We start from the raw sequence: 24,257 nt of genomic DNA, 5'->3' as shown, positions 1-24,257 counted from the left end.
TCATGGCTGCAGTCATCATCTGCAGTGATTTTGGAGCCCCAAAAAATAAAGTCAGCCACTGTTTCTACTATTTCCCCATCTATTTCCCATGAAGTGATGGGACCAGATGCCATGATCTTAGTTTTCTGAATGTTGAGCTTTAAGCCAACTTTTTCACCCTCCTCTTTCACTTTCATCAAGAGGCTTTTTAGATCTTCTTCACTTTCTTCCATTAAGAGTGGCGTCATCTGCATATCTGAGGTTATTGATGTTTCTCCTGGCGATGTTGATTCCAGCTTGTGATTCATCCAGCCCAGCATTTCTCATGATGTACTCTGCATATAAGTTAAATAAGCAAGGTGACAATATACAGCCTTGATGTACTCCTTTCCCTATTTGGAACCAGTCTGTTGTTCCATGTCCAGTTCTAACTGTTGCTTCCTTACCTGCATACAGATTTCTCAAGAGGCAGGTCAGGTGGTCTGGTATTCCCATCTCTTGAAGAATGTTCTACAGTTTATTGTAGAATGGTCAAAGGCTTTGGCATAGTCAATAAAGCAGAAATAGATGTTTTTCTGGAACTCTTGCTTTTTCTATGATCCAGTGGATGTTGGCAATTGATCTCTGGTTCCTCTGCCTTTTCTAAACCCAGCCTGAACATCTGGAAGTTCACAGTTCACATATTGTTGAAGCCCGGCTTGGAGAATTTTGACCATTACTTTGCTAGCATGTGAGATGAGTGCAATTGTGCAGTCGTTTGAGCAATCTTTGGCATTGCCTTTCTTTGGGATTGGAATAAAAACTGACCTTTTCCAGACCTGTGGCCACTGCTGAGTCTTCCAAATTTGCTGGCACACAAAATAGGTATGTAGAATGAAGTAAAGAGGGAGAAAATGGATCATGCAAAATAGTCAAAAAATAATGTAAGCACTCTGGATGTATTATCTTGATTATTTTAACAACACTAGAGGTAGCCACTCATTGTTCTCTTTCTTCTTTGGGTCAGTTTGGAAATATTCAGTATTTCCAAAATTCAATAAATGATCCAAGATCACACAGCTGGCAAGTGGCTGATTAAGAATTTGAACCTAGATTTTCTTGCATCAAGAGCTGAATTCTTATCTACTTTACAAATAAACAACAATTGCAATGATTCAGTAGTTAGTTCATAATGACCTCTGTGAAAGTGGTAGCAGTGGGAATGGAAACAAAGGTTGGATTTGAGAGATATTGTGAAGGAAGTATCCACAGACCTAGTGGCTGAGTGTGAGTGGCGAAGTGAGAACAGGGCAAAGGTTTGGTTTCATTGCTTCAATCTTGGGTGTTTAGGAGAGTATTGGTTACATCCCTTGAGAGAATAAGTTTAGGGGAAGCCTGGGTTTGTAGAGACAGATTATGAATTATTAATGAAGCCATAGTCAACACTTGCCTCCAGTTCTTTCCTTTTCTACCCTTGTACTCTATCTTATTGCCACCATCTCCTCTTTATTCCCAGCATCTATGGAAGGCAGTGAGATGATTGTTTTAGTCCTATGTTGAGTCCTTTAAGATAAGGTTTATGTAATGCATGAGAGGGTGAGGTGAGGACAAGGAGGAGAAGGGAGAATTAGTAGTTAATGAGGAGCTTCCATAAAATTTATTCTCAATTCTCAGAATTTATTGTAAGTAGATTTCACTGTAAAAATACTATTATACTTACTTTGCACCATTCTCTCTGTAATGGCATCAGGCCCGTGGTTCAGTTAAAGGACCAAATCACAGTAGGCATTTAAAATTCATGATCTCGCTGCTGCATGACAGAACAATATAAATTGAAAGGCACAGCCTGGATACCATCTTATGGTCTTTATAAGAGGAAAATTAGTGGCACTTTGATTCACGAAAGGCTTATGACAGGTCTGGGCCTGAGGTGGCACTAATATAGCCATCACTGGAATGCCAAGAGGTGGCCTGCTGTGCTAACAGCTGTCATTTTGTGCCAAACTCACATAACTGAAAGGTTATGGGCCAATAAAAAAAAAAAAAATGCTGCTCTTCTCCTTCCGTTATGAAATGCAAGAGCAAGCACTCTGGAAAGCAAGCCACTTTGTTTCCTGCTAAAATATGCCCATCAAAATGGCCAGTTTCCATGGTGAAAGGCATGTTGTAAACATGTTCGTGTTGGTTTGTCTCTGTCTGGGGCAGCCTTACTGGAGTCTCGAGTTCAGAGCTGAGTGCTGGGTTGGCAGTGGAAACTGACGTAGGATGGGAGTTATTTCAGTCAGCATGATGGCTTCTTTGGGGGCCAAGGTGACTCTGAGAGACAGAATGCCTTGTGTGAAACACCTGAACTCCAGGATCAGAAAGACCTGTTTCTGACACTTAGCAGCTATTTAATTTGGTGCAAGTCATATGTCTGGCCTGAACCTGCATTGTGTTACCTATACAAAGGGGTTAACACCACCTTTTCTGGAGTTTTTTTAAAAAAGATCAGAACCAATATATAAAATGCATTATTTGTATATGGAATAATGTACTGTATAGAATACATTAAATGTATATAAAATAGTAATAAGAGTGAATTTGGATTTTTATGTGGCAGGCCCCATGCTAAGCAGTTTACATACATTATATCATTGGTTCTCATAATTGCCCAAGGTGGTTGTTGGGTATTTTGGGGTATTTTTATTGAGTATTTTTATTCCCTATTTGACAGATAAGAAAGCTGAGTCATAGAGAAGTGATTTCCATAGCTGGTAAATTGGAAAAATAAGGATTTGAATGCTAATCTGTTGTTCTGGATCCTGTATTACCAAAGACTGATATAAAGGTTAGGCAAATGGCAGTCATGTTTGTGATTTAGATTTTGCCTTGTATTTTATAATTCTAGTACAAGGAGTTTTGAGAGTTATCTCATCTATTACCAGTTTCCATGTAGGTTTAATTGAATTTTTGTAATACTTTGAAATTGTATTCCATGAGTCTGCCTATTCATTTATTCATATAGGCAGATAATAGGAAAAGAAGGTGGTTTAGCATCTGGAGACTTGGGACTAGGTATTGTGACTCTTTTTACTTTTACTGTCACAAATTTATTGTGTGTCACATCCCAACCATTAGAAGATGTACGTTTGGATTAGCCATCAGGAAAATGCAAATAATGGTCTCATCTAGGAAATGTTTCAAGAAATCAATTAAAGTGCAAAATAGTCCTGCTAATCTTCCTTATGGGGCTGTTCTGGTGCCAACACAATGATCCTGAGGTGTTGAAGACCATTATACAATCAATAGTACACAAAACACAAGGCATCTTTGCTATTAAGGATGCCCCCATCAGAGAGGAAACTTAACCTTCCCCCAGGGTAGATAGCTCTAGAATGTTCCATGGCTTTGCGTATTTCCACCCTTGTTCGTGGTGATTATAGGATGCATGGGTAACCCCTAAGAATTTACTCTTCCATGAAAATGCACTTTGATGTTTAAAGGCCTCCAGTTCTGAATTAGCATATCTTAGACTCTTGAGGTTTCTTCAAAGTAGGTGATCAGATGACTGAAGTCAAGATGGGTTCTGCATCTATAAATACTTTCCAACATCCAAAGTGCTAGGGTCTTCTCTTAAAATAACTTGAGTACTTATTCTGACTCCCTTTGTGGTACTCAACATTGTCTTCCACCTTATGACTTATGACAACCCTATGGGGTGGACATTATTTTGCCTACATGTCATAGACAAGGCAACTGAGTCTCAGAGAAATTAAAATCACCAATTTGACCAGCAAGTGTGAAAACTGGAATTCAAACATAGTCTTGGAATTCCAAAGTTCAAGTCATAGAATCCTATGGCTTTTCTTGAAGACATTCATTTCAACTTTGGCCAAGCGGTGGCTTTACTTATGGGCAATGGGATAATGTGATGATTACTGAGCAAAATGTTGAGGCTGAGTTGGGGTTTTGGAGCTCAGCTGCCTGAGTTTAAAACCTGATTCTGCTATGTGGTTGTATAATCCTGGGCAAGTTACTAATTCTCCTTATGGCTCATTCTTATGAAGAAATACCTTATAAGATTTCTGTAAAGATTAAATGAGTTAATACTTAAATCACATATAAGAACAAAGAGTACACTGTAAAAGTTAGCTCTCGTTATTTTACTAAAAAGGTGAGACCAATGTTTTTTTCCTTGCTATACAGGCAGCATCTAGAGAATTGTTTGGCATATAGTAGGTACTCAAGAAATATTTATTTTATAAATAATTAAATTAAGGGATGCATACAGGAATTATAAGAGGTTATATCTTGGAAGCCAGGTAAGATTTAGATTTTGCTAGCTCAGTCCTCTATCCAGCTTCATTTAGCAACAAATATGCAAAGAATAGGAGCATCAGAGTATTTGGGAGGCAGGGGCCTATTATACCACTCCTTATACCTCACTGTGAATGAGGAGAGTGAGATTCCAAGAAGCTAAGTGATATTATGTGAGGTAACTCATGATTTGTCAAAGCTGGTATTAGAATTTATGCCTCTTAGGGACTTCATCAGCTTGGGTGGAGTTATCCCAGAAATGATTTGAACTTGGTCACTTTTAAAAGAAACTATCTTTTTACAGTTTTTTTGGAAGGAGGGAAACATTGTAGAACATGAAGGACCATCTCCTTTATTGATGCTATGATCTAACATGGAATGGTATCTTCATAAGGCTTATAATGTAAATTTGTATTTCAGCCCTTGTTCCTGGCTTTCAATATGGATATGGATTGGAATCCCAACTCTGTAATTTGCAATCTCTGTTACCTTGGGTAAGTTGCTTAACCTCTCTGAGCCTGAGCATATTTTATCCATGAGATTAGTTATTACATAGATTCAAAGGGTCATCATGATGAGTATTAAGGAGCTGATGAGCACTTAACACAGGGCCTGGCATAGGGCAAGTTCTAATTAAGCAGTAGCTGTTATTGTGGAGCACGTTGTGGAATGTCTCACTTAACTCTCTCCTTTCATGTGTGGGATTACTAGTGCAGACCTTGGATCTACCATTGTTTCAATATGACACTTTTTTCCCTCTTTAAGCCTTACTTCCTATGGCTGTCAGCTTTGCTGATTATTCTCATAAACTGACCACTGGTCCTGATTTCCTATTTCTACATCAAATCTAGACCTTCTGATTCTGCTTTTCAAACTCCTCATCATAAAACCTCACTTCACCTCTCACAGCTCTACTCACAACTCCTTAAACTGCACTCTTTTCCTGGCCCATCTCTGCTCTGTCCATGGTACTGACTTCTTAGTTTCACATTCTCTACTGCCCCACTGTCTTGCTGCTGCTGCTGCTGCTGCTAAGTCGCTTCAGTCGTGTCCAACTCTGTGTGACCCCATAGATGGCAGCCCACCAGGCTCCCCTGTCCCTGGGATTCTCCAGGCAAGAACATTGGAGTGGGTTGCCACTTCCTTCTCCAATGCATGAAAGTGAAAAGTGAAAGTGAAGTCGTTCAGTTGTGTCCGACTCTTAGCAACCCCATGGACTGCAGCCTACCAGGCTCCTCTGTCCATGGGATTTTCCAGGCAAGAGTACTGGAGTGGGTTGCCATTGCCCTACTGTCTTAAGCTCTCCAAATCCTCCTTATATTTCAAGGCAGCTGAAGTTCCAGCTCTTTGAAAAAGCCTTCTATGATTATTCCAGTCCTCACTGAGTTACTATTCTGAGTTCTGACAGTGTTTCTGAAACCTGTTAGGATAGTGCTTGGTTTTCACTTCTTTGGTTACCCATCAGCTGTGACTGAAAGAAAATTGCTGTTAATTATAAGTGCAGTGTTATATTTGGTGATTGTATCTGATGAAGAACACATGTCATATATTATCCTAATATGAATTTATCATATTGGCATAATAATATGTCAATAAATTATAAAAATGAAGAGTAAATATATATATTGATTTCTATAAAATAGGCACAGATACATATTTACAGTAATTTGCTAAAAGGATATCAAAGTATTTAAAAGGATGTATTTTTCTTATTAAAATATTCATGAAAGTGGGAAAAGTGCACAAAGATGTTTTTGGTAGGGTTACCTAAGTTATAAAAATATTGAAAATACTATAAATATATGTCAATAAAGCTTGAGAAGTTATGATACATCCATACATAGACCATGTACTTATTGAAAAGAACAAACTGGATTCTATATATTGACAAGGAATGCTGTCCTTGGACACTATGTACAGAAAGAAGCTACAGAGTAGAACATATGACTAAATTTTGTAAAGCAAACACAGATTTCAAATATATTTTATGTTCCTCTATGGATAGAAAAAATCTAGATGTTAATTAAACCACTGAGAAGTTAGATATTGGTAATGGATTGGGGTAGCTAGAAGAGTTATTATGTTTTCAAAGGATCTATGCAACAAATAAAAATCAAAGTCCTCTATGTTGTAAGTTTAGACCAATTATAATATGTATTTAAATTTTTATTTAAAAAATGTTATGCTTGTTTTCTAATGTTCTTAAGGGTTATGTAAAATATATAAAGTATGTGACTGAAAGAATTGATATTTTTCTCAGTATAAATTTTCTCTCAGCAATAAGTGTTATTTGTATTTCCTTCCTTTAATATTTGACATTATTCCTCTCAAGAACCAATATTCAGTGTCTTCAAATTCATAAACCAATTAAGGAGTTGGGGGATGTTATTTAAAAGTCTGTCATACCCCTACTAACTTTTACACTGACTGGTTAGAATGGGTGCTGGCCAGTGTTTCAGACCAGGCACCCTGGCAGTCCACCAGCCCTGGTCTGAACTGTGTGAATTGGCAGAAGGCAGTCTCTGAAATCTGTTCTTCACCTTTGTTTTCTTGTGCTCAATCCCTCCCTTTTCCCACCCAACCCAGAATCACCAGCCTGGAATTATTTGAAAAAGACTCTTTCACCTAATGGGCTTCCCTGATGGCTCAGCGGTAAAGAATCCGTCTGCCAATACAGGAGATGCAGTTTGATCCCTGGGTTGGGAAGATCCCCTAGAGTAAGAAATGCCAACCTATTCCAGTATTCTTGCCTGTGAAATCCCATGAACAGAGGAGCCTGGCCACCTAGAGTCCATGGGGTCACAAGTTGGACATGACTTAGCGACTAAACCACCACCACCATTCCCATAACGGGGTGCAAGAGACAGTAGTTAAAAAGAAGATAGAAGATGAGAAAGAGATGTTGAGGAGTGGGAAGAGTGTGGGATTTAGAGCAGACAGATCTGGGTTTGAGTTCTGACTTGTTAATTTTCTCCTTGTGTGACATGGGGCAAGATAGGTAATCGCTCTGTGCCTCTGTTCCTTCCTGTGTAGAATGATGTCAATCTCTACTTCACAAGGCAGTTGTCAAGGGAAAATGAGGCAGCCTGTAAAGTGTCTGGGACATAACTGGTGTTTGTAAATGTCAGTAATTCCCTCTCTTCCCTTCTCCCCAGTCCTACTTCCCATATGCCCTTGATTTACTCTAAGAATGTACGGTTCAGGTCTTCTTAGCACCCACTGGTGAATCCAATCTTATTCTTTTTTTTGTATTACCTGAGTTATTGCTCAGTGCCATCGTATGCCCATTGTGTCACTATATTAAAGCAATGATGAGTGAAGTACAGGTGTTTATTAAGCAACTTTGAGTGCATAATTGTCAAAAAAGTCCAGATCAAAGAATACACCAACCTAGCAATTCATCCATAATTACACATGGAGTCACATGAGTCAGTTTCACCTCTTATAACTCAATCAGAAGCTCCTTGAGAGCAGAAGCCAATTATTCTCCTACATCTACAACAATATCTTGCACAATTATGGATATGCACATTTACCAAGAGCTTCCCGGGTGGTTCAGTGGTAAAGAACCCGCCTACTAATACAGGAGGTGCAGGAGACGCGGGAGACTCAGCTTTGATCCCCGGGTCAAAAGACCTCTGGAGAAGGAAATGGCAACCCACTTCAGTATTCTTATTTGGAAGATTCAATGGACAGATGAGCCTGGCAGCCTACAGTCTATTGGGTGGCAAAGAGTCAGACACGACTGAGTGACCTAGCACACACAAACATTTAACAAACATTTGTTGATGGATTGACCAATTGACCTATTGGTAACAAGGCCTCTTTCTGTTTGTGTGCTCTTTAGGTGTGGAGAAAGCAGTTTTCAAACTGGTTAACAGGGCTTGAGAAGACATAAAGCCCAAATCTGACTGTTGGAGCTTAATTACACTTGATAAGCAAGCATGTCTACACCTACATCATTGCAAATTGGAGAAAACCTTCCATCTGTAGCTATTCTTCATTTTCTCATTGGCTTTTCAGCGGCTCATTAGTGTAATGGAGATGCCTTGAGGCAAGCTTCAATAGCCTTAGAGCACAGGCAGACATCCCTGAGCTCCGGAAAGAACCTGGACAGGCCCTGAAAGCATGAGGGAAAGCTTTGGAGAAGGCAATTGAGAAACCTCCCGGAGAGACATTGTCTGCGGATCACTGGCCCGATATCACATAAAGGCCCCATCTGAGCCATTACAGCCTATTGTGTCAATGTGTTTTCTGGGAGGCTGTCATCCATAGATCATAGTCAGCAGCGAAGGTAATGCCTCCATGGGAACTGTTACTATTTCCCATCAGTGAATTCTATTAGAGGTCCGTGGGTTACTGCCACTGGAGTTCATATTAACTCGGTCAAAGGGATGGTGATTGATTCTGTGGAGTTTTGTGAATACACACAAAATACATTTCATACTGTCATCTGAGTTTTGTATTGCACTTCCATGATCCTTGCTACATGGCAAATCCAATATCATCTACTTGGATTGCTACAGAGAAAAAAACAAATTTCCCATGCCATTTTAAAGCTGAAATACTTGCCCATTTCCTTTTTTCTCCAGTCACAAAAGATTTAGACCTAACTATAAACCATTGACTTCTCTTCTGACTTAACAACTTGATCTGATGGGAAGGGCATTTATTGAATGCCCATTCTGTTCCAAGAAATAGCAGTGGGAACTACGGATGATACCCAAAATATTAATACAGTAGGTTTGTACCCCCATAGAATTTATAATATAGTCAGACAGAAGCACTCGTAAAGTAATCAAAGAATATAATTACAAAATTAGCAACAGAAAGTGCCTAAATAAGACATTCACAAACAGTGCCATAGGTATTAATATATTCTTGAAAAGATGAATGCTCACTGAATCTTGGGAGGTGCTGAAAAAATCAGCTATTTATAGGGGTCCTTTATGTTAAAGTGGTTTTTTTTCATAGCCTAACTTATTGATATTAAACATTTTAAAGTGTGTGAATATGTTCTTGATGTGGTTATATACTTGGGGCTCCTGGGGAAGGAAAAATACCAAGTTTAGCAATAACCTTAGAAAGTTTCCTCACTTAATTGAATTTTAGATGAGGTGTTGAAAGTGAAGGACACGGATTTGTGGTGATTTTAGAGCAGGCCAACTCTCTTACATGCTCAAAGCAGAAACATGTAGCATCAAGTCTATTTCCTTCATTGGTGGATGTGGCATGGTATAGGGAGGGTGGTGCTAAGAGGCTCATGTTATTTGCAGTGGAGTTTTGTAACTGGTATGGGAGTCCTTTCTTGAACATCCCTTCCTGAACTGCATTCTAATATATTTGGTATTCAGACCGTCAACAGCTGGAGACCTTGTGTGTACATATAGATACTTGGTGGTCCTCTGACCCCACATCTGGACTCCTAGAGGAGAAGCAGGTACTCTCAGGGCAACCCAGGTTACTGTGGTCAATGGGACACTGAGTGCAAAGACTAGAGTTTCATTCATTATGGAAATTCTTTTGTTCCCATGACTTCTCTCTCTAAATGTCTTAAAAAATGGTGGAAATGCTGGAAGGTTCATTTTATTGAAGTCTCCATTTTGAAGAGTGATGATCTAGATGAACAAAGCTCTTCCTGATGGCTTCCTAAAATCTCTTACAATGTCCCTTGAGTTTGTACCTCTCTTTAATTACTAAACTTTCCTGGCTGTTTGGATTTTCTTTGCCAGATAAACAGATAGATAGATATTAACAACCTCTTAGATGGTTATTCAAATTCTCACCTCTCTCTTGTCCAACCCATTCTACAACCAACTGGAATGCAACAGCCCTCAAGTTCAGAAACCATCATGTTATTTTTCTGATCAAGATTTTCCTATTGCTTACGATAACAGACCCACATTCTTTACTCTGACATTAAAGTCCTTAACAAATGCCCTCTCACTGCAACTAAACCCCTCCCTCTATCCCTCCCTTTAATCATCAACATTTCTCCTTCCTCTGCACTCTCTGCTATCTCCTAAGTAAAGTTCCTTTCTTCCTCTTCTGTGGTTTTCCATGAGATATCCCACTGCTCAAAAGCCCCAACACATCTCCCTTCCAAGCCACAGCTTTCAAAGCATAGTTCCTTTTAGATTATAAATTGAATGTGGTTGAAAGAACTAGCTATGCATGTAGACACCTTGCTTCCCTGAGACGATGGCCCTAGGCCTAGCAAGGAGGGATGGTAGAGGATGGGAGGAATGCTTGTGTAGGAGCCCCAGACATGGTAATAATATGGCAATAATGCAGCCCAGTGTCCAAACATCCCCTTGGCAGGGAGCTGGTGTTAGTCTTGACATTATTTCCGCAGGGCTGGGATGGAGGAGGATACTTGCCTCCTCCCAAAAGCTGAAAACTGTAGCAGGAAACAATTTAAGCTAAAACAATACGGGGAAATTCTACTTCTGTGGTGACCTGAATGGGAAGGAAGTCCAGAAAGGAGGGGATATGTGTATATGGATGACTGATTATTTTTGCTGTACAGTAGAAACCCATACAACATTATAAAGCAACTATTTGTTGTTATTTAGTGACTAAGTCATGTCTGATTCTTTAGCGACCCTATGGACAGGCTCCTCTGCACGTGGGATTTACCGGGCAAGAATACTAGAGTGGGTTGCCATTTCCTTTTCCGGGGATCTTCCTGACTCTGGAATTGAACCCTGCATTGACAGGTGGATTCTTTACTACTGAAACACCAGGAAAACCCAAAGCAACTATATTTGAATAAAAATTAATTAAAAAAAAAAGTACAGGAAAAACCTATGTTCAAGTTTCAGAAACACCATATCCCAATAACCAGTTCTGAGGTCAGAGAGCCAGAGTCACACATCTGAGAGCTGTGAGGTGAGAGTCAGTCAGCAGCAAAGAGTCCCTGGGAGCTGCTGGCTCTTTCAGTGGGGGTGATGGGGCGAGGGTGGCAGGTGTGTGTTGTGGGAGAATCCCCTTGCCCTTCCCAAGGGCAGTGAGAGGGAGCACAGTGATGGGAGGTTCTCTTCACTCTCTTGGCCTCTGGGGAGCAGCCTGCTTCCTTGGCAGAGACCACCCTTTAGTTGGCTAGGTCACCACTTATGGCAGAGATTACTACATCTACCTTATAAGGAGCTCAGCTCTATGAGAGTAAGGGCCAGATCGTTCTTGTTCACCACCATGCCCCAAAGTCTCGCAGGCTGCCAGGTACCATTTCTAATCAATTTGTAATTGTTGAGTAGGCAAAATTTATGTCTCTTCAGAATTCATGTGTTGAAACTCTAATTCCCAATGTGATGGCATTTGAAGATGGAGCCTTTGGGAGGTGATTAGGTTTGGTTAAGGTCATGGGAGTGGAGTTCCTATGATGGAACTTGTAAGGGGAAGGAGACCAGATGTTTGTCAATCTGTCTCTCCTTGGTGTGAGAGGGTACAGTAAGAGTGTAGCTGTCTTCAAACCAGGATTCAGGCTCTCACCAGATATCAGATCTACTGGTAGCTTGATCTTGAACTTCCGAGCCTCTAGAACATGAGAAATAAATGTTTGTTCTTTAAGCCACTCAGTATTTTTATTTTTATTACATTATTATTATTATTTAGTATTATTATTTTTATTAATAGTATTTTTATTACAGCAGTGTAAACTAAGAACAAAGGGTTTAGTTGAAAGACAATCACTTATATTGAAAGGTTAGTTTAATGATACTAATTAGTGAACAGATCTAACTTGAAATCTCACATCCATATCTCAACAATGGGTCATATTTTTGCTATAATGTGATGTACATATTTCTTGAGAAGAACTTGTGTTCTACAAAAGCTTGTACCAAAAATAGAACCACTTTTGGGGAAAATAAGATTGAGGCAGACCAACTAACACTGAGGCAAAATTGTAAACAAAGTACCAATATAACAGTAATTTCAATTAGATTCTAGTATTTTATAAATCAAAGTCATACCAGTTTGTTAATAAATATACTAGCTCAGTGATAAAGAACACACCTGCCACTGCAGGAGACACAGGTTCAATCCCTGGGTTTGGAAGATCTACTGGAGCAGAAAATGGCAACTCACTTCAGTATTCTTGCCTGGGAAATCTCATGGGCAGAGAAGCCCGGTGGGCTACAGCCCATGGGGTTGCAAAGAGTCAGACACAACTTAGCAACTAAACAGCAACAACAGCATATAAGAGACTTTAAAAATGAAGGTGGCTTGATAAAAGGGATGTTCAAGGAAGTGTTGAGTCTGCAGAGAATGGTACAAGGCCAAAATACAAAAAAGATTGGGGAAATTGTAAATAATCACTTCTATGACAAAACAGGGTGAATGAAGCAATACCCTATTCCTCTGTCACTTACTGCATTGAGCTGGGCTAATATACTTTGCAGCTAGCTGCCTTTACTGTGTGACACAAAACATTAATGTGCTGGCAGAAAACACTGAAAAGGCAGTGTGTCGGTTATGTTCTATTACCATCATCCCCTATTTACCACTCACAGAGCAGCTCTTTTACATTCTGAAAGCATGTTTAGAAGCACAGACTAGATTTACACATTTTCAATAACAGTGGACTGGAGAACTATTTCTCTTGAACATCGTGAGTTGTACATTGAAGAAGGTTCATAATGGCTTATAGAAATCTTTTGTGTGACCTACAAAGTATTTTTTAAAGTTTTGAGTTGGTGTGTCCAATATTCAAACATTCAGGGGTTTTATATATGGATGTGGATTTGCTGCCCCTTATTCCTATATGGCAATAATTCGGTGGCCTGGATGGAGGCTGCTTCCACTTAAAGAGTGGCTCTAGGACTTCCTTGGTGGCTTAGTGGTAAAGAATTTGGCTGCTAGTGGACAAGGGTTTGATCCCTGGTCTGGAAAGATTCCATATACTGTGGAGCAACTGAGGCTATTGCCACAACTTCTGAGCCTGTGCCCAGGAGCTACACTGACTGAGCCTGTGTACTGTAACTACTGAGCCCACGTGCCCAGAGCCTGTGCTCCACAAGAGAAGTCACTGCAATGAGGAGCCTGTCTACCACAACGAAGAGTAGCTCTCACTTGCCACAACCAGAGAAAGCCCACATGCAGCAACAAAGACCTAGCACAGCCAAAAACAAAGAAAGAGTGGCTCTATTCACATATATTTTACCTACCCGATGTTGTAGGCATTGTGTGTGTGTGTGTGTGTGTGTGTGTTTGTGTGAGTTGCTCAGTTGTGTCCAAATCTACGACCCCATGGATTGTAGCCCGTTAGGCTCCTCTGTCCTTGGAATTCTCCAGGAAAGAATACTGAAGTGGGTTGCCATTTCCTACTCCAGGGATCTTCCCAACCCAGGGATCGAACACAGGGCTCCCTCATTGCAGGCCTATTCTTTACTATCTAAGCCACCAGGGACATTGTAAGCATTAGGGTTGGCAAAACTGGTTATACTTTTTATTCTCCAGGCCTCTGTTCACATGCATGTGTGTTCATAGCTAGATATTTGTAATTTAGGAAATGCCTGCATTTTATTTATATCCACAGTCCTTTTGTGGAGTTTTCATTACCCTAGGATGTATACTCTTTAATTTAAAAGTGACCCAGATCCATACTAAACAGGTCACAGGTAAGTGAGATAAATGAATCCCAGAAATAGAAAAAGAAATAATGAGTTTTATGGGCAAATCAAGCATTATCTTCCTAATTATCACAGTTAGATGCTTAAGAAAGAACTGTTGATCACCTTTGAGCAGTGAGTATTTTAGTGTATTCTTTTAAATTTAATTTGACTTGATTGCTGTGATTCTTGTGGAAAGACAAGTATATATAATGTCAATGTAATTTTATTAGTTGCCTCCCACACAATTGCTCTAAAATAAGCTAATTCTTCATTGCTACACCTTGAAGTTCTATTATTATTATAATAAACACAAACAGAGCATAAAACCTTTAATTTTGTGTGATGATTGTCTAATTATTATTTTTACTGTTGATCTTGTTATTGAGATGAAATCAATATATATTTACATAATAAGTTTTTATTTTTCAAACGAGATGATGAACACTACTTTATGTGAATCTAGAAAATAAAAACTGGTACTAGGATACTTCTTAATACAATTCTTAAGTTTAAAAGTTTTGCTTTGGAATTTGACATTTCTTTATATCTGATTCCTATGGTATGTAAACTATCCCCCTCCCCAAACAGAGTGAATAATCAAGAACCCTGTTTCTGTGTTTGACCATAGAAGGGTTTGTATTATGTTTAAGCTTTATTTAAAATAGTTCATACTCTTTGACTTGAATTTAATGGCTATGTGTTCACTGCATTAATTTCACCCTGTTCTATTCCAATAATGATTGACAGCTCTGATTCAAGATCAGTTAAGTTAAAGACAGGTTGTTCAAGGATGGCCACTATGTCCTGTCAGGATGTCAATGGTCTATAGAAGATACACAATCCATAACTTTGGTTATAGCTTTTCACACAAAGAGTGGAAATAGAGCACAAAAACATAAATGTATTAAAATGTTAATATAATAGGTTCTTCTTTCCTTCTTATTTTCTTTGGTTAAAAGATTATTGACAATAATCTGAGCAACCGTCTAGCATGAGATAAGTGGATTATAATTGAATTTTTGCAAGTCATTATTAATACCCTACCAGACCTGGAAACTCAACTTACTGTTCCTTTCAGTGTCATTGCTAATCAGTTGTGTTTTCAGGGTCAGATATAGTCAATGCATTTTTTTCCACCACCTAAGTGTTATATAGATAAATATTTTTATATAGTTTAGTTGTTGATTTCATTCATAATCAAAGACCTTATGTTTTTCCACCCTCTTGTCCTTCTGATATCATCATGTATTTACATGAAAAGTAAAGTGATGTCAGAAAAAAAGATCAAGTCTATTTCCCAGAAGAGAATAGCTCTCATCTTCTAAGCAATGTCTACTATCTCTACTCTCGTTGTTTTACCAAACCATCTTTACAAATGTTTCCTTTTTAGCTTCTATATCTGAGTTCTTAAGTCAATACAAAATTATGTCATACGAATTTCCCTTCTCCCAAATAGATGCTTATTTATTATTTGTCAAATCTCCTAATTGTCATGGTTTCTAACAAGGACTTCTTCATTAAAAGATTTTATTTTATTGAAGTACAGTTGATTTACAATTTTGTGTTAATTTCTACTGTACAGCAAAGTGATTCAGTTATTTATATATTCTTTTCATATTTTTTCCACTGTGGCTTATCACAGGATATTGAATATAGTTCTCTGTGATACACAGTAGGACCTTTTTGTTTATCCATTCTATACATGCTAGTCTGCATCTACTAATCCTAAATTCCCAATCCATCTTTCCGCCAACCTCTCTACCCTCCTTGGCAACCACAAATCTGTTTTGTATGTCTGTGAGTCTGTTCTAATAAGGACTTCTGCTCTCACCTTTGGTAATTTTATTTGTGATTATTAAATAAGTTTTTGGATACAAAAACATTAAAAAAATCACTTTTAAGGAATTTCCAACTATGAAGGAAGCCTGTGTATGTACAGTATGCTGCTCACTGCTGCAAGTCTTCATGGCCTCAGGGATACAGCAGATATTATCAGTGACCGTGCAGTAACAGTGAACTCCAGGCTTCTGACACCCCAGCCTCTTTGGAGAAAGCACTTGCATTGCGGGTTAGGAGAGCTGCCCTGGTATAGTCAGTGGTGTAAATATTTAGTCCCCCATCACTGACAGATGGTTTGGGACTATTTACAACAATATTGCAGCAATAATAAAGCCATAAATGGGAGTAATAAGTCAGAACAAATGAAAGGAAAAGAGAACCAGAAACATGCCAGCCTAGAGTTAGCAGAGTGGCTCTTGTTGAACTTGAAGTCAGAGTGCAGGGTTACCATCCAGGGTCTGTCTGCATCATGGTGACCGTGAGCAAGATGCTGCACCTCTCTGGTCTGTGACCTTCTCAACTGGAACGTATAGGGATTACATTCTTAGATGATTTCTGAAAAATCAGCCAGCTTTAAACTTCAAGGTTTCTAGAATTTAGGGCTTTCATGAATCATTCTGCTGAATATAAAGGAAAAAAAAGTGTTTTTAGGGCTGAGGGTGTATCTTCTAAGTCTAGACTATTATCTTGCAGATGAGGGTACTGGTGATCACGGTGTAGACAGTTCAGGAGAATGCTGAAATGTGGAACGTCTCTCTCATGGTAGAGGGCTCAAAGCTGACCACAATTTCATTTCCATGGGATAGCACGTGCAAAAAGAAAAAACAAAACAAAACGATGTCTTCCTTTGCTCTGATCTACCAAGTCTCCTTTCAATTTTAGGCATAACTGATTTTCCAGATTTTTTATTCATTCACTTAGATATGAATATCTGACTTTTTTAAAAGGAAAATTACTTTATAGTTTTTATACAAAATATATTTTTATATTATAAAAGATATTGTAAGCAGTACAGAAGAGTAAAGGCAGAAAGAATCATTGATTTCTCAGGTAAAGCTGCTCTCAGAATAGATAGAGATGTTTCTATAACATTGGGTCATATTATATTTACTGTCTTAAAAAGGAAGAATCCATTTTAATTTAATTCAAATTTAATACAAATAAAAACAAACTGAAGTGAAACAAAAAGAATTATTGAACTTAAAAATGAATGCTTGCTCCCAAATATCTGTTGTGGGGAGACCTCTGCCCTAGTTTATCCCACACATTTATGATCACTTACAAGGAGCTACTCTGGGAAACAGAAAAGGAGAGGGAAGCCTGGCATGCTGCAGGCTGTGGGATCTCAAAGAGTCAGAAACGACTTAGAGACTGAACAACAAGGAGCTACAGAGACCAAAACGTTTCATGCTGAACTCATCCCCATCACTTGATTATTTTCTTCTGTGATATTTAACTGCAACATGCAACGATACTGGAGAGTGTAATTCCAGTTCAACCAGAGTGTTTGACCACTGGTACCCTTGGGAAAGCTACTGCCAAGCCAAAAGGAAAGAAAGTCCATATGTTTGTGTTTAATGTCTTGTCCTGAGGGAGATACTAGCGAGATGATACAGTGACCCTGAGTATAAGCAGTGCCTGGCATGTGCTCCTTTGCACAAACAAAGTTATTTACTTTTGAAAACTGGTGAGAGGCAGAGTGATCAAATAAATATGCTGAAGGGAACCTAAGGATCTGCCCCCTTACTCCCACACCCCACTCAATAATTCAGTGGTTTCCAAAGCAGAGAGAACACATGCTAATCTGTGAGAAGAAAATGAATGTTAAACTCATCCTTACAAAATCTCTATTTTTAGTGTATGCTCTATAATGTACATAATGTATTACAGTGAAACAAGTATATATCACTTAGAAAGAAATGAATAAAAAGATACACTTCAAGCTTAAAATTTTCTTCAATACAGGAATGCCCAGACAAGACTGCTGCATTAAACGGTGAGAGCAAGGCCAGTCTTTCTTTGAACCTCTGTCTTCCTGTTTGTAAAGTGAAGCTTGTCTCATTTTGTTCTGCCTCCTCCCTTCCAGAGAAGCTGGGAGATCCAAAGAGAACATCATTGCCCTACAGAACAAAAATTCCATAAACATTCTGCAATAAGTGGGATGATTTAATTCAGGTTAAAAGATTGTTTTATAGCACTTATTTTAGTTCATATGTTAATAGTCTCCATTTCCTATGTTTAATTCATGTTTGTGGGCATTATCCCAAATATATATTCTGAGTTAAATTAAGGGGCCAAAAAAAATGTCTAGAAGATGCTTTTCACTACACCCAACAGATTCATATTAAATCCTGTGTCTTAATATATGACTGAAGGGGAATAACATAAATGGGCTCTGAATTTCTCCCATGTAGCTCATTTACAAGAGTACCTTGGCTTGCTAAGAATTTGCCTCTTGTTGGCCATTAGAACACTTACTAGAATATTTATTAGTTATTAGCACAAGAAAATGTTCGTGTGTGTGTGCACGTGTGTGCACATGCTGAGCGAGACATAGCTCTCTAGCTACTTATTGTTGGGGCTAGCTTAGACTGTAACATGTAATGGATGAATTTAAAAAATAGATATTTAAGAGTGAATTGATGTGAGAGTCAGGAATAGAGCTGATTGGTTGACCGATGGGGACAAAGTGGAGAGAACCAGTGTGCCTAATGTACCTTGTGTTTCTGGAATTCAGAGATGCAATCCCCCAGAACTCTTTATTTATTTATTTAAAATTATTTATTCATTTATTTTTGGCTCTGGTGGGTCTTTGTAGCTGTGTGCAGGCTTTCGCTAGTTGCAGCAAGTAGGGGCTACTGTCCAGTTGCGGTGCACAAGTTTCGCATTGTGGTGGCTTGTTTCGGAGCACAGCTTCTAGGGAGCGGGGCCTTCAGTAGGTGCAGCACACAGGCTTATTTGTTGTGGGCCCATGGGGTCTAGAGTGCAGGGTCCACAGTTGTGGCACATGGAAACTTCCCAGATCACAGATTGAACCTGTGTCCCCTGCAGGTGGATTCTTAATTCACTGGACCATGAGGGAAGTCCTGCAGAACTCTTTACGTCTAACACTGTGGCTGCATCAGTCTGCTAGGGCCCCATATAAGGTACCACACACTGTGGTTCAAACAACAGAAATCATTTTTTTTCAGTTCTAGAGGCTGGAGGTCTGTGATCAAGTCGTCGATAAGCTACTTTCTTCTGACGTCTCTCTTGTGGCTTGTAGAGGATTACTTGCTTTCTGTGTCTTCACGTGGTCTTCCCTCTGAGTGTGTCTATGCCCTAGTCTCCTCTTCTTTTAAGGACATATTATATTATAAAGACATATACCATATAAGAACATACAAGTCATATGGGAGTAGGATCTATCTTAGTGACTTCATTTCAACTCTCATTTTACCTCTTTAAAGACCCTATTTCAAAACATAGTAATTCTGAGACACTGGAAGCTAGGTATCAATATACAAATTTTGGGGGGAATACAATTCAACTCATAAATAGTGACCAAGGTCAACCCAACAGCATTCTAGTTATAGCTAAGTTATTCCAGCTATAACTAAGTTATAGCTAAATTCACCCTGGACAGTAGCATTTTTGGCCTGGACTATCTTTGTACATTATTGTGAAACGCCTTATTGTGCAGCCGTTAAAGTTTGTTGCTTTCCATGCCAGAAGAGGCCATACTCCAGAAATGAATGAAAAGATATGGAGAGAAAAAAAATTAGGAGCAGTTCTGTCAGTTACTGTTATAAGGTACTTAGGAGTAGAAGTTTTAATGTATTTGTAGGTTTCATTTTCATGGAAAGAATTTTGATTTCTACATTAACATAAATTTTATTTTCCTCTTGAAGTCAAAACTCTTTAGAGCATAGAGAAGAGGGTCAAAATGCAATTTGGTTTGCTAAGCTATCACACAAGATTCTCTTGCTAACATTGGCAGTATTTTCCTTGGCTGACCAAGCACTTTTCTCTCTGGAAAGTAAATAGCAAACAACTATCTATGAAATGGGTCAGAGCAAATATATTTGGTCAAGTGCAGGATAAATAGATCATAGATTGACTAAAACAGTCTTAAATAAAACACAACAAATCTCTAAACCACACACATCCAATCTAAAGACTTTCAAAGGCAAAAAAAAAAAACCCAAATATCTAGTATATTCATGACTAGTTCATATTTCTATTAAAGATATGTTTCTTAAAGTTTTTTTTTTTTTTTCAGCAACAGTCAGAACTGGACATGAAACAATGAACTGGTTTAAAATTGGGAAAGGAGTTCATCAAGGCTATATACCGTCACCCTGCTTATTTAACTTATATGCAGAGTACATCATGCAGAATGCCAGGCTGGATGAAGCTCAAGCTGGAATTGAGGTTTCTGGGAGAAATATCAGTAACCTCAGGTATGCAGATGACACCACCCTTATGGCAGAAAGTGAAGAAGAACTAAAGAGCCTCTAGATGAAAATGAAAGAGGAGAGTGAAAAAGTTGGCTTAAAACTCAACATTCAAAAAACTAAGACCATAGCATCTGGTCCCATCACTTCATGGAAGATAGATGGGGAAACAATGGAAACAGTGAAAGACTTTATTTTGGGGAACTCCAAAATCACTGCAGATGTTGACTGAAGCCATGAAATTAAAAGACGCTTGCTCCTTGGAAGAAAAGCTATGACAAACCTAGACAGCATATTCAAAAGCAGAGACATCACTTTGCTGACAAAGGTCCATATAGTCAAATGTATGATTTTTTCAGTAGTCAGGTACAGGTGTGAGAGTTGGACCATAAAGAAAGCTGAGTGCTGAAGGACTGATGCTTTTAAACTTTGTTGCTGGAGAAGACTCTTGAGAGTCCCTTGGGCAGCAAGATCTACCCAGTCAATCCTAAAGGAAATCAACCCTGAATATTCTTTGGAAGGACTGATGCTGAAGCTGCAAAGAGCTGACTCATTGGAAAAGCCCCTGATGCTGGGGAAGACTGAAGTCAGGAGGAGAAGGGGGCAACAGAGGATGAGACAGTTGGATGCCATCATCGACTCAATGGACATGAGTTTGAGCAAACTCTGGGATATAGTGAAGGACAGGGAAGGCTGGCATGCTGCAGTCCATGGGGTTGCAAAGAGTTGGACATGACTGAGCAACTGAACAAACTGATAATCAGAGAACCAACCAACCAACCCCAAACTGTGATCCTGACAGAATTCTTACAAACTTTGATATCCCATGATGTCACAGACCAGAGACGTGGTCTGGAGATTTTAGAAACCTCAAAAATCACAGAGAACATAACTAAATTATTGCTGCCTCAAGAGACAGGAGAATAGTAGCAGTTGATAACCAAGTCTGGTGTTTCAGATAATGATGAGTATTATTTTAATAACCAGGAAAGAATCTGAGAAAATATATGGACAGAATATGTAGAGAAATAAAATATTCAACCAACTCCACCAAAGATGAAACAAAATTATTCTTTGTTTTGTGCTGGCAAAGACAATTAGACATTAAATGAAACTGTAAGGCATCGACTTCCAAAAACCTTTGAACTTTTCCCTTCCTTACCAGTCTCTTAGCAAAGCCTGATATCATTACAACTGTCAACTGGGATCATAGAATTCTAGAATTCAGTGGGAAGTTAGAAATTATACTTTCTTGAAAGTTCCTTGGCTGTGATGGAATTGGTCTATCTTGGCTTTTCTTCCACCTTTCTAGTTGATTTTTTCTCAGTCTTCTGTGCAGCCTCTTCCTTCTCTGTCCATCTGCAGGTATCAGTGTTTCTGTCCTTCATGTTCTTCTCACTCTCTCTGGGTGATCTTATTCACTCCCACTTCTTCTGCTGTCATCATCTTGCTGATGACTCACTGTGCACACCTCTCTCCTGATTCACAATCCAGAAGTCCAGCTCTCTGCTGCTCATTCTCACCTCAATACTGCTTGATAAGTACTTCCTGTTCAAAACTGAACATTCCAGACTGAAGTTCTCAGTAGTAGCCTAGCCACAGGATGACACCCGCCATGACCCCCCCTGTTTTTATATGCCCTCATACCCCTTCCCACCCTGGATAGGGCTGACCAATGTAACCAAAAGAACATGCAGAGATAATGAAGAGTGCCTTCTGAGGCTTAGACATAAAAGACATTATGGCTTCTTTCTTGCTCACTCTTGATCATGTGCTCTAGAGGGAGCTTGCTGCTATGTCAATGAGGACACTCAACGTCCCTATGGAGAGGACTGTGCAGCATGGAAGATGCTCCCTACCCACAATGAGCACTAACTTGCCAGACATGTGAGGGAGCCAACCTGGAAGCAGAGCCCAAGCCCTAGTCAAGCCCTCAGATGACTGTAGCTCCAACCAACATTAGGACTGTAATCTCTTTCCCTGAATCAGAACCATCTAGCTAAGCCACTCTCAAACCTTATGTCACAGAAACTGTGTGAAATAATACATGTTTATTGTTGTTTGGAGACACTTAGTTGGGGCCATGAAGCAAATATATAATCAATATTTCAACAAAAATTTGAAATATTTTCCTGTGTCCCCTTCCTCAGACATGTACACCACAATGTACATGTCTAATTTCAACAATTCATGTAAGAAATAATGAAGACTCTGTTTAAAATAGTGACAACAAATTGGCAGAGATGAATGGACTAAATAGACATTAAGGAAGTATTTGATAGAACTGGTGATGGGAGGAAGGAAGAGTTAAAGAGTGACAGGATTCAGAGTTAGAGACTTGTTGATCAGTTTGTGTTGTACTGCACTCAGTTCCAAAAGGAGTAAAAGAAAAATCCAGCCAAATAACTTTTAATGAGCTAGATATTCATATATCAGTTTGCACAATTTCTTCACAGGAATCATGCTTTAAATATCATGATTGAAGAGGGAAAATAGGAAGTGGGGGTTACTTTTTAGGGTAGATCAAGAATAATGTTTCACGCTTTCATAATTCTGCTTATACTCTTGAAATACCCCTTCTATGCATTACCTAAGTTTTTACACTTTACAGTGTTTACAACAGTATTGTGTATTAGTTCAATCAGTTTTTCAGCAAAATGATACTGTGACAGAAGACCCAATTCAAACTGTCTAAAGCTAAAAAGGAATTTTATTACTAAGAGTGTAGGAATACGTAGAGCTTTGGGTCAGTATGATTCAGTCCTCAACAAACCTGCCATGAGGACCCATTTCTTGGCTCTGTGTCATAGATTCCTCTGGGCTAGCTCATTGTTAGCCTCTATGTGATGTGGCTCAACGATTTTAGGTTCCTAGCATGACAACCAAAGAAGGCAACGGCACCCCACTCCAGTACTCTTGCCTGGAAAATCCCATGGACGGAGGAGCCTGGTAGGCTGCAGTCCATGGGGTCACTGAGGGTCGGACATGACTGATCGACTTCACTTTCACTTTTCACTTTCATGCATTGGAGAAGGAAATGGCAACCCACTCCAGTGTTCTTGCCTGGAGAATCCCAGGGACGGGGGAGCCTGGTGGGCTGCCATCAATGGGGTCACACAGAGTCGGACATGACTGAAGTGACTTAGCAGCAGCAGCAGCAGCATGACAATACCCAGCACTTATACTGATCAAGTTAGAACAATCCTCTACAGGTAGCTTCTAGAGAATTCATGAGACTTATTCCACATAATCCAGAGAAATATGAAATTCTGATGGGCCAGGATTGATTTGCAAGCTACAGCCCTGGATGTACAGCCCTTTGGCTACAGCTAAAGATGGAGAAGCTCTATACAGTCAGCAAAAACAAGACCAGGAGCTGACTGTGGCTCAGATCATGAGCTCCTTATTGCCAAATTCAGACTTAAATTGAAGAAAGTAGGGAAAACCACTAGACCATTCAGGTATGACCTAAATCAAATCCCTTACAATTATACAGTGGAAGTAACAAATAGATTCAAGGGTTAGATCTGACAGACAGAGTGCCTTAAGAACTATGGACAGAGGTTCGTGACACTGTACAAGAGGAAGTGATCAAAACCATCCCCAAGAAAAAGAAATGCAAAAAGGCAAAATGGTTGCCTGAGGAGGCCTTAAAAACAGCTATGAAAAGAAGAGAAGTGAAAGGCAAAGAAGAAAAGGAAAAATATACCCATTTAAATGCAGAGTTCCAAAGAATAGCAAGGAGAGATAAGAAAGCCTTCCTCAGTGATCAGTGCAAAGAAATAGAGGAAAACTATAGAATGGGGAAGACTAGAGATCTCTTCAAGAAAATTAGAGAAACCAAGGGAACATTTCATGCAAAGCTGAGCTCAATAAAGGACAGAGATGGTATGGACCTAACAGAAGCAGAAGATATTAAGAAGAGGTGGCAAGAATACACAGAACTGTACAAACAAGATCTTCACAACCCAGATAATCATGATGGTGTGATCACTCACCTAGAGCCAGACATCCTGGAATGTGAAGTTGAGTGGGCCTTAGGAAGCATCACTATGAACAAAGCTAGTGGAGGTGATGGAATTCCAGTTGAGCTATTTCAAATCCTAAAGGA

The sequence above is a fragment of the Bison bison genome, unplaced genomic scaffold (genome assembly GCF_000754665.1).
Source record: "Bison bison bison isolate TAMUID 2011002044 unplaced genomic scaffold, Bison_UMD1.0 scf7180017864471, whole genome shotgun sequence".
In the NCBI taxonomy this organism is placed as follows: Eukaryota; Metazoa; Chordata; class Mammalia; order Artiodactyla; family Bovidae; genus Bison; species Bison bison.
The sequence above is the reverse complement of the archived record's forward strand: the minus strand, read 5'-3'. Positions refer to the sequence as shown.